Below are 12,515 nucleotides of genomic sequence, written 5' to 3' on the forward strand. Positions count from 1 at the left end.
AGATTCCTAGTGGTGGAACTATAGGTAAAGGGTGTACACATTTCCATTTTTGATGAAGATACTTTCCTTCCAGAGGTGTTGTAACAATACATACTCTAAACACTGGTGGAGAAGATGTTTTTCCATACCTGCCCAATACCACATATTACTAACTTTTCACATTTTTGACCATCTGATAAGTGAAAACTCAGACCACAATAGTTTTAAAAAGTAAAGGTATCAATCTTTTCCCTGATAGGTTAATTATCAACTCACACACTCCAGAGAACAAAAACCCTCAAAACTACTATATTAAGATGACTACAGATTAATTAGAATAATTAATAATTAGAATAAAATTCTAAGCCTTATAAAAAGTGATTAATCATTCATTTGATTGAATCTGATTCCTAGAAATGTTGTTTTCTCTGTTTAATGTCAAGAAAATAGGATGGAACTACTTCCGGCAACCCTGATGAAAATACTTTGCACAATTTAAGAAGCACCAATGGCCACCAGTGCAAATTAAGTGTTCTTTAATGTCTTGCTTGCATGAAGATTTGAACAAATCCCCTATTTTAGTTAAAATCAAGAAAGGAAAAAAAACGTTTAATACATGAATTACTTTAATGAGTGCTATCTCCCTTTTCTCTCTGTAGCTGAGAAGTATGTAAGAAAGGAAATAGCCGATTAACTGTGAGGTAAGCCAGTGCCTTCTCTTGCTGCCTTTTTTCATTTCAGCTGCTATTTCACACAGAGTGGTAATTAAATCTCATACCACGTAGAGAAAGGACACAAACTGAAATGTTCCAAATTTGCTAGCAAACACCGAAGACACTGCAAATCAGTCCAGAGGAAACTCTGAAGGCTTATTGGAATGTAAGGCTACAGCTGAATAGAAACGAAACTTAAAAAAAATGACCATACCTTAAGTGTCAGGACACCTAGAAAGTTTATACTTATCAACATAAATGCAGTTTCTAATGACAGAAAATTTTGAGGGCAGGTGGGAGCACACATAAAGGTAACGTACAAAGAGATATGGCTGGTTACGGCAGTGTCTAAGTAGGAGATCCCCTGAGTGGGGGATCTGGTACCAGGTAGAAGAAAAGTTTTCACTGCCCAGGCTTTCCCTAATAGAAAGGTTTTCTTTCCACACAGTAATAGCTTCCCCTTATAAGCTATTTGAAAAGATGACCAATGAAAATGTTACTACTGCCATTGCTGAACTATTTCAGGGGCAAACATGTGCTGAGTGGTTCACAGGATAAGTCTTTTACACTTTTCAAGATGTTAAGGGAGAGAAATAATTGGACTATATTCCCTAGAAACTGCCTACTCATTTGGCATCATACTGTGTTTAAATGGTACCAACAGTCTGATTCAGAGAAAGGGAAATTGATCAAAATTTTCTAGAAAGTAACTATGCATAATATGGAGTAATTTTTTCTACGCACACTTGAATCTTCCTTATTTGTTTCTAAAAATAAATGGGCAAAAATTAAATGAAAGTAAAAATCATCAACTTTTCCTTATGAACCATCCCTTCCTAGGATTACTTTCAAATGCTCTCTACAAATGTGCGTTTCTAGAGCTTTCTTCCAACATTCTGCTCTCAGGTGGCTAAGGGAATAACTTCTGGAACTTCACTTAATAAACTAAATAAAATATTTTGCTATATTATTCACTGATCCCTTTCATATAACTGAAGGTCAGAAGGTACATTAGAGTCTTATAAAGAGACTAATACAAATGAAATTATGTACTAGAGAAAATAATCATCTTTTCAAAGCTCAAGCTAACCTCCTCCCAATTACCCATACTGTAGAGAGTAAAAACAGCACACATTTCCAGAATCCACACCTAATTTCCCAAATTCACTCACTTCTTCAACAAAGACTTGAATCAAAGCTCAGTAACACTCAGTAAAAATGAAGATAAAAATGATTTTTTCTCTTCAATATTAATTTTGTTTAGTTTATTTCAATTATAGTTGTCAATTTTCATAAGAAGATTTCATAAGAAGGACAAAAAAGAGGCCAAATATTTTGCCATCGAAATACCCAGAGTTAAAACGTTTCATGCGAAAACTTTTTTTTTTTAATATGGCTAAAAACATTTTATAGCACAACCAAAACTGATAATGAGGTCGTCTTCTTGGATGGCTCCCATAAGCAGAATCTCCTTAAATCCTGACAGTCATCTTCAGAAAGGAAAGAGGGAAGAAGTCACTCCTTCATGGGCAGCTACTTCACCAATACCCGCAGGTTCACAGCCTGACCCACAATTTATTTCCCCATAGACGCATCTCCCATTCTGATCTCAGTCCAGTTTGGTGGGCTAGTGGCTTGGAGCCAGATAAACTCACTGGTCCTATTCCTGGCTGCTCCACTTAGTATGTATAGGATCCCTAACAAGTTATTCAATCTCACGAAACTTCAGTTTCCTCATCTATAAAATGGGACAATAATACTAAATTTACCTCATTTAGAATAAAATAATGCACGCAAAGTGCTTAGCATGCTGCCTGGTATGAACTCAGTATTCATTAAAGAAACAAATCAAAATAGTAATTGTTAATTATTTCCTCTTTTTCCTTCAGAATCACATTTAACTGTTTAAATACTTTGGTGAACATAACATTTTATACATTTTTATGTGTGCACTTCAAATAATAAACCACTGCTTTTCTTTGGATATCATGAACGTTATGAATAGAGCTTTCAGCACGAAGGCATTTATTTTTTTTTTAATATTTTTCCCAACGTTTATTTATTTTTTGGGACAGAGAGACACAGAGCATGAACGGGGGAGGGGCAGAGAGAGAGGGAGACCCAGAATCGGAAACAGGCTTCAGGCTCTGAGCCATCAGCCCAGAGCCTGACGTGGGGCTCGAACTCACAGACCGCGAGATCGTGACCTGGCTGAAGTCGGACGCTTAACCGACTGCACCACCCAGGCGCCCCATCAGCACGATGACATTTAAATATATACACTCCCCATTCTGAATTTCCTAGCATGTATCTCGCATGTCCTAAATTATCCTTGTTTCTATCAATCCATGAATAAGAGCAAAAGTGAACAATCGTTTGCATAAAGTAATGTTTTATCAACTGGTAGACATTCTGACTGCAGCTTTGCATATGCCCATGCAATAGAGACGTACACAACTCAGGAGGATGGAAAGGACAGGGTGTGGTAGAAGTTAAATTTGCCAGAGAAGCTACCATTTCCACCACGGCTTCAGAATTTAGCTTGTGAGAACCAGAGAAGGCCTTACGTTGCAGTTCTGGACAGGACAAACGCCACTGCCTCTTCTGCATGCCTTCCTTCTGGACCATTGACGCCAACCACGTAACTGGCAGGCAGAGTCCTTGAGATCATCTATCCTGTCTAAGCCGCAGTCAAGTTGGACCACACACAGAAACTGACTCAGACCAGTAACAGGGAGTAACAGAGAGAGGTTTAGAGCAAAGTCTTAGAAGTTGAGTTTTACTGCCTCCTCACCACCCCACAGCCCTGACACTGCCAACACACCGAAACTAAATTTCTATTTAGTTTACCTACAAAGGATTTTCTTTAATTTCCAAACTGCTACATCAGAAGGCTAAATTATCTTTTTATTTTCAAAACAGATATCATCTCCAGCGTGGTAAATAAAATCCATGGTCCAACAGAGGGTATCATCTGGCTTGTGGAAGATCAATTTAAAATCATCTCTAGGATGTATAAGTAGCTCAATTAACTTTGGACCATTTTAAGTGGATTCAATTTACAGTATCCATCAAGTGTTTCATATTAGCTGCTCTTCTAGTACTATGGGTATACCTGACATGTGTGCAATCCTTTCAATTCCTATTCCAAGAGAATCATCACTTAACTTGTTTATTGTGAGAAAAAAATGAATACGGCATTCAAGTGCCAACAAGTATTAGGAGGATAGGTTTGGATGACCATAGACTATAATTTTTTTTTTTATAAAACAATTTCTGGGCTGTCAACAACTGGAAAGGTATTTCGCTGTAGATGATTGTTTTCACATGTGACCTTAGCCCCAGATGAAGTGTAAAAGTAATGTCTGATAAAGGAACACCTTGACTGTGCCTTAATTTGCTACATTTTTACAACTACGACAAGCATCTGTTCTTATTAATCCCTATTGTCAAATCCAAAGTATAACTGCATTTTCACCTTTCGACCACAAAATTCTTCAACTTTATAAATACCATGCCAATTTGCTAGTGTTACTAAAAATGCCAATGTAGGGGCGCCTGGGTGGCGCAGTCGGTTAAGCGTCCGACTTCAGCCAGGTCACGATCTCGCGGTCCAGGAGTTCGAGCCCTGCGTCAGGCTCTGGGCTGATGGCTCAGAGCCTGGAGCCTGTTTCCGATTCTGTGTCTCCCTCTCTCTCTGCCCCTCCCCCGTTCATGCTCTGTCTCTCTCTGTCCCAAAAATAAATAAACGTTGAAAAAAAAAATTAAAAAAAAAATGCCAATGTAGACCACACCTACTCACAGTTGGCAGATAAATGATTCAGAGCTTAAAAAATATTTGACCTTAGAACGTGCCTTCTATTCTTACTTCACAGGGATCCTCCTTCAGTTCTATGTTGGAGCTAGATCTATGGTAAAACATCACAAACTGGTCAGCTTACATGTCCCCGAAAGCAGATGGGTTTGCAGTGGTGGGTCTGACTTATTTGCCTTGATGTTTGCCAAAAATCCAAAGAGGCAGAGATAAAAGGAGAAAATATGAAAGTGCACTCTGGTTTTAAACATGCTATTGAAATTGTAGGCTAGAGACAGTAACACAAAAAGAATGGATCACTGCCAGGCTTCAGTCCTTGAATATGCGGGTAGGGGGAGTCTTAGCATAAGTGGAATACTATGGAAGCAAAGAAAGAAATATTAACTCAATCATATCTTAAGCAACCCGTTTCCCGGGCATTGAACACACATGCTACCAAATGTCTCAGGATCAAAGCCTGACACAAAGGTCAAAAATATAAGCCATATTCTGGCTTCAACTAGAAAGAAATCTCTTCAGGGAGAAAAGCAACAATGAGAACTAAAGGAAGGGGAAGGAGAGGGGAGAGGAGGGTGCATATCTCTAAGACCAGCCAATATTCATGATAGATACCTTGATCCTGAAGGAAGTGCCAGGACTGCAGTAGGAAATATCTGAATAAAACAAAGCATTCTTTTGGGACTGGGAAACTAAGTAGTATTGTAGCCTATGGGTACAACCTGGATTTCCCAGAGTTCTTATGAAATTTAGGTCAGAGCCGAGATGACTCTCTATGACAAATACCTGGGGTTACTTTTAGACTCCAAATACACCCACCAAATGCATCTATGACCATATTTGGATATGTCCTCATTTCAGGGTGGCTAACCACTCATTGTCCCAAAATAAAGGTTCAACTGAGGCACTTGACAGTCTTGCAAACTCATCCAATGAGCAGCGATAAACTCTGTAACTTCTGCTGGAATGAAGCACAATAACTGAACTCCATGGTGTTATTTTTCAAAGCAAGATGCATTTCTAACTTTGCATTATTTTTAAAAATTATGATTTTTATCAAACCCCTTGATAAAAAATGAAATAAAATAAAAAATTTAAGAGCGCCATATTTACTCCCATTGTATAAAAATAACATTCTTTTATTTTTCCACAAAACTAAAGAACACCTCTGATAACTAGCATTTGCTAAAAATGTCTATTTGCACCTAAACTTTAAGTTTTGTAATTTTATTAATTTTGACTATGTGCATACCTAGTTATTGTTTATAGGCTGAATAATTTTTAATAATTTTAGAAAATATTCTACCACTCTGTCAACTGCTTTAAATGCTTCTCTTCAAAACTCTTTGAGCTAAATTACATCTTCTTAAATTGAATGACATAAAAGTTGAAGATACAAAAAAACTGAGCTATTTGTTGCATAGTACAAATTCATTTATGTATTCAACAAGTACTAGTTCTGAGTACCTACTAAGAATTAGGCATTATTTTAGGTGCAGAAGATAACAACTGTTGGCAAGGCAATGCCCTTCCCCTAAAGGACTTAAATTCTAGTAGCAGGGAAAAGAGACAAAAAACAAGTACTGGTTAGTTAAAATTACTGTCTAAAAAAATAAAACAATGTAAATAGCTAGTGAGGAGAAGACTGATATTTTAGGCAGGGTGGTTTTGACTTTCTGAGGGTAGGTTCAACTGTTTAGAGAAAGAGCATTACAGGCAAAGGGGAAAGCATGTGCAAAAGTTGTGAGGTGGGAGCAGAATGTCAATAGTTCTCTAGACATTTTCTAGAATTTTGCTGACCTTTGTGTGCAGATGTCTTCAATGAATTGCCAAAAATTATTCCAATAGTTTTGTGGATTAACATGGTGACCTCAGAAATTTGTAAGTATAATTCGGATCATTTTTAAAAGATGTCTTAATTCATATGCTTGAATAATATGCTCCTGGTTGCACATGTCTGTATGAAAGTTTACCATTCAAACATCCAACACTTGCCATGTACAAGACATTGTACTAGGTGACAGGGGATCAAAAAAAAATAGGATATAGTCCATAATATCCCTAAATTGCAAGAGATTAAGATCTTGTAAACATAAAATATAGGTGCAAATATCAGTGGAAGGAGACATGTTGCTAACAGCCAAATTAAATGATATGGGCAAAGTTATCTATGAGAAGTCAGTAAAGAAAGTGATTAGGGAAGGGTTCAAGTGGTGAAAGGGGCCTTCCCCAGGAGATGACAGGATGGGTTCAAGTCATGATCTCACAGTTGTGGGATTGAGCCCCGTGTTGGCTCCATGCGAACAGCACAGAGCCTGCTTGGGACTCTCTCCCCTCTCTCAGTCCCTCCCCATACACACTCCCTCCCTTCTCTCTCAAAATAAACAAATAAACATTAAAAAAATAAATTAAGCTAGAGGAAAGACAATGTTAAGAAAATGATAAGAAAAAATATACTTACAATACTGTACTGCATTTATCAAATAAAATCAGTGTATAAATGGACCCACACAGTTGAAATCCATTTTGTTCAAGAGTCAACTGTACAATAATACAAGGGTGGTGTGAGCAGAGGATCCAAAGCAGGAAGGCACTTGGCATGCCCAAGTAATAGGACTCTAATTGTCTATAGAAGGGAATTCACAAAGAGGAAAGTTGAGTGGAATCTAGAATATGGAAAGGTCATCTTGAATGATGATGTTTTAACTTGGTCCTGTGGACAACAAGGACCATTTCATCTGACTATTTCACTTCATGGCCTTTGTAGTCAGTTTTGTGAACTCTTGTTTCAGTGTGATCTCATCTGCTTTTATTACCTGAAAGAATTAGTGTGTAGAGAAAAATTAACCTCATACAAAAAGAGGGCTGGAGTTACCAGGAGGTGATCTCTAGGCCCTTGGAATATCATGCCAATATCTTTTGGTCACGCAACAGACTAACAATGTGATTTATTATGGGGATTTGGGCCATACAGTATTAGTTCTATCTACAAAGAGACTGAAAACTAAAAGTCAGTCATGTGGGCAGTACGTGAATAAGCTCCTATAAAAACTCTGCACAATAAGACTCAAGTGAGCTCCCCTAAATGAAGCTGGCAATACTCCATGTGTATCATTACACACTGATGCCAGGAAAGCTATGTTGTCGATGACTCTGTGAGGCAAAGACAAAAAAAAGTTCCATGTTTGCTATTTCTCCTGGACTCTGCCCAATGTGCTTCTTCCTTTGGCTGGCTTTAATCTGTATCCTTTAGCTATAATATACTGGCACCATGATTTTAACAGCGTTCACTGAGTTCCTTGAGTATTTCTAGTGAATTGTTGAACCTGAGGGTGAACCTGAGGGTGATTCTGGTAACACCCTGAACTCACAACTAGTGTCAGAAGTGATGGCACTCTTGTGTGCACTACCTTCCTCTTTAACTTTTTAACTGGTTATATTGTAACAGGTTGGCCAGGGGTGCCTGGGTGGCTCAGTCGGTTAAGCGTCCGACTTCGGCTCAGGTCATGATCTCACGGTCCGTGAGTTCGAGCCCCGCATTGGGCTCTGTGCTGACAGCTCAGAGCCTGGAGCCCCTTTCAGATTCTGTCTCCCTCTCTCTCTGCCCCTCCCCTGTTCATACTCTGTCTCTCTCTGTCTCAAAAATAAAATAAAACGTTAAAAAAATTTTTATAACAGGTTGGCCATCGATAATTTTGAAGATCTCACTGTGGTATTCTCACCAGTAAATTTAATTTAGTCAAATATATTTATCATTGCCTACCTTTTCCTCTATGACAAAGTATTATTCACAATAAAACAGTTCCTTAATACTGTGTTAATTCAGTTGACTTTTTAAAAACTCTCCTTTAATGTAGAACCCTAAAGTTTAAACATATTGGACCACTACCAACCATTTGACCACTTGTTCACTGAGCTTCCGAAAAATCTCTATGTGATTAGTGAAGTGAAGACCACAGACCACTAAATGAAAAAGAGAACAGACAACTACTGAAGTGGCCTATAATTCACTTACATGAAGGGTCACTTACTTAAAGCCTAGAAGGAGAGTGAGGGTAAATGAACAATAACTATATCTCTAAGTAAATGCCAACAATGTGTGTATTTTAAAAATCATTTAAGACCAATAAAGTTCCTCATGCTGGGGTATGGATTTTGAAAAAGGCAATTAATTTTTACATCAAGTTACATCAGGTTATATAACTGCCATTTTTTTTCCTTTTTATAACAGCCCATTTGCATTAACACAAGTTTTTACTCACTATGAGTCGAAGATGCACTGATCACCACACAGTAACAAAAGAAACAGGAAGAGCTAAGAACAGAAAGATTTGTTCCTGAAACACTATGGCAGTTCTAGTTCTCAATTATAAAGGTTATTTCAATAAATTAAATATTCTAATTCCATCTAGTAAGTGTATAATAAGGCATTTTTTTGTTTTACAAATTCTGATTAATATTATAGCTTTCTTTTCCAATAATCTACTTTGTTCAATTTTCCCTATTCAAGAGGGTCAATTTCTGTTTCTCCAACAGATATTATGGAAGTAGGAAAAAATTTTTTTGCAGGAAGGCACGTCTGAAGCTTGATTAATCCTTTCTGGAATAAAGCCAAATCATGGGTAGAAACCTAGAGATTTTTATTCTACACTTTTTCCCCCCTTTATATTGATTCAGAAATGAGCATTACTATTCAAAGACTAAGGAGATCTAGGTAAATATATATTCCAGCTCCTCAACATAGTATATTCCTTTTTAGTCTCTTGGCTGATTTTTCGCTTGCGTACTCCTTATCTGCTGGTGCATCCTTAGCCATGTTCTCTGCTCACCGTCCATGTTCTTCCTGGGAATCCTATCCGTTCCTGAGACTTCAAATACCAGCTGTCTACTCTCTCCTTGCTCTTCACTACAGCAGATGCCAAACCTTACTGATTACCAGAATCATCTGAGAATCTATTTTGGAACCCATATCCCCAGATCTCACCTAGATCTGATTTACCAAAATCTCTACAGTACTTCAGGCAAGCCATATTTTTAACAAATTCCTACACAGCTACAAGCAAAAGTCTACAAATTGTTATTTAGGAACTACTGGTCTAATAGATATTTGTTCCACATCTAAAACTTAACTCAAAAACTCAAATCAGAATTTCCCATATAATCAGGTGCCCTTATATTTTCAGGCTCAATGGAATGAAATTCCATGTCTGAGCTGACATCAAAAAAGGTGTTCTGAAAGCTGTCTTTTTTTCTTTTCTTCCCTTAATCAATTGGTCCTTTGGTCTTCCATTCAGCAATATTAATTAACTGGTACCCATGTCTGAATATGCCCATGTAATTACCACCTCTAGGTAGACCATGATCAGTTGTTATTTATCTGTTTCCCTGGTACCTGAGACTCTAGGTGCTTAGTAAATGGGTGCTAAATAAATCAGAACAAGGGAAGCAGGGATGGTAAGAGTATATTCTCTATGATGAAGAGACTCAAGTTTTATAACTTTTTGCTTTGAGTTCTGAATTCTCTTGTAACCTCATTTAATCAAATGCAGTAGCAAAGGGAAATAATCTGCTCCCAAATCAAAGATGATAACAAGGACTCATAGGTTTACAAGCCAAAATTTCACAGCAAAATGCATACCAGAATGTCCTTACTCCCTAGTGAGTAAGGACATCACTACCAAAGATGACACACGGAAATAGTTACAAATATTACTACAAAAAAACCCCAAACAAACCCACAAATGGATCTCCATCTTAAAAAAAGAAATTAGAAATTCTACCACTACTGCAATTGCAAAAATCGTCATAACAAAAAGCTTTTGAGTTTTCTGAGTTTTACCTAATTTTATATGAAGACCAATAAAAGACGAAGATACATTCAAGTGATTCATTATTTTAAAATCAGCCGTTTTACTTTAAAAGTGACAAGAGATCAATCATATAATTAATGTGTTCCAAACCCGACTAGAAGCAAAGTACATTAAATACGATGTTTTAGAAATCTCAAGTGTCCCTCACAGCTTACATGTTAACTCTTTCTCAGTAAAAGAGCTTGAAGTAGTAGACTGAGATCAAGGTTGGGCAAGAAACAGGAAATTCTTTCTTATTCATCTCATCTCAGGATTATAGTATTTAATAGGCTCGGATTCTTTACCAGGTTCTTAATACCATATTAAAGTAAATCAAAGGAAGATACAGGTCCCCTCTTTTACGTTAGGGCCTTTTAGAAGTTATAAATTAAGAAAGAGTAATGCCTTCAATTCTACTTCATAAGATTAGAAGATAATCATGAAATGAGGATTTTTGTTTCTATCTTTTGAACTGGTATCTATTTAGGTTCTATAATACTCACATGAGAAAAATACAGGCATAACAACAGTTTATGGTTGTGGTCTTTCCCTGTTGACATATTAGCCCCTCCCCTTTAATTGATACACGTATTTACTTCTGACTTAAATACCACAAGGGCCACAGATTTTTCTGCAATTTTCTTGCTAATAGATCTAAGTTACTAGGAGAGGATTTTTAAGTCTAAATTTCTAAAAAGAAAAAAGAAAACGTAACTGGGTAAACATTAAGAAACCGCAAAAGTAACCCCACTCATTTCTCATTTATTAAGTTGCCATTTGCATACGGTACTTTCACTTGATTCAGTGGCTATGGGGGGCTGAAAGGTTCCTTTCCAGGCATTTGTCTGGAACTGCTTCTTTATTTAGACCTCGTTCTACAAAGCTGTCTCATTTTTCCAAAGCTTTAAGTGGTTGATGCCAAGTTACATACACATGACGGTTCCTATGTTGCATAGTAATTAGGCGTAATCGACCGTCAGTCACAATATGAAAACAATTAATATTATTCTTTAGACAAACCAAGCATTGTTTAATCAGTTAGGATATGTGTCCTTTTCTGGCACCACCACCACCACCACAGTTCAGGATCTTATCACTTTATGCTTAGACTATTTCAATGGTCTCTAAATTAAATAGAAGCTTTTCTCTACTTCACCCTTTATGGTACTTTTAGGTTAACCTACCTAAAGCACTGCTTTGCTCCTATGGAGCATTCAAATCCATCTATGGTATGGTCCTACCCACTATCCGGGGAAAAAGCAAAAATTCTTATTCCACTGCATTTGAATCATATCCCATTCCACAAAATTGCACTGTTCTTCCAAGCTTTAATGCTTTTGTGCAAGTTCCTCTGCTTTGTATGGCCCTATTTTAATATTTTCTCCTGTTGAAGTCCTGTCCATTTAAAGGCTCCTATCAGACTTCTTGGGTGGTGCTTTCCTAATGCTCCCAAGTAAAAATAATTCTATCTTCTCTTATAGTCTTATAATTCCAAGTTGTATAAACTTATATAAAACATATATTACCAATATTACATATTGCCTTGGAGGTAAGATATATTTTACCTCCTCTCAGCTCCTGGCCACTAGAGATGGTGCCACACAGCAACACATTTAGTACCCCATATACAGTAGGGGCTGAACAGCTACTCATTGAATAAATGATTTTATGAAAGGACAAAATGGAAAACCAAGGCAGAAAGAGAATAAAAAACGAGCTCATGTTGCTACTTAAGTGGAAGGTGGGTCAGGTCCCATACTGAGCCACAAATGGAAACTAGGTTGGGGCAAATCTTCCTTTCTTAGGCACTCTGGGCTGGCTCCTTGGGGAGAGGGTTTATGAAAACCATAATAAGACAGAAAGTTATCTGAGGGGCTATTGCCACAGCCAATGCCACAGTTAACATTTTTACCCACAAAACATAGATGGTCTCATTGCTCAAAACCCTGCTCTTCCAGGGATTACTTAAAGGTAACTTGGGAGCAAGTCAGCACATTTTATTTTTTTTTAACTTTTTTTAAAATTTTTTTAACTTTTTTAAATTTTAAATTTTTAATTTTTTTCCAATATGTGAAATTTATTGTCAAATTGGTTTCCATACAACACCCAGTGCTCATCCCAAAAGGTGCCCTCCTCAATACCCATCACCCACCCTCCCCTCCC

At 37.2% G+C, this 12,515-nt stretch overlaps 1 protein-coding gene across 5 annotated transcripts in view; it reads right to left on the reverse strand.

The window, feature by feature from the left end:
* Positions 1-12,515, reverse strand: part of RABGAP1L (RAB GTPase activating protein 1 like) — a 779,355-nt gene that overhangs the window by 327,625 nt on the left and 439,215 nt on the right. The gene's annotated exons all lie outside the window — the stretch shown is intronic.

Source organism: Puma concolor, chromosome E4 (genome assembly GCF_028749965.1).
Source record: "Puma concolor isolate L17-30 chromosome E4, mPumCon1.1.hap2, whole genome shotgun sequence".
NCBI lineage: Eukaryota > Metazoa > Chordata > Mammalia > Carnivora > Felidae > Puma > Puma concolor.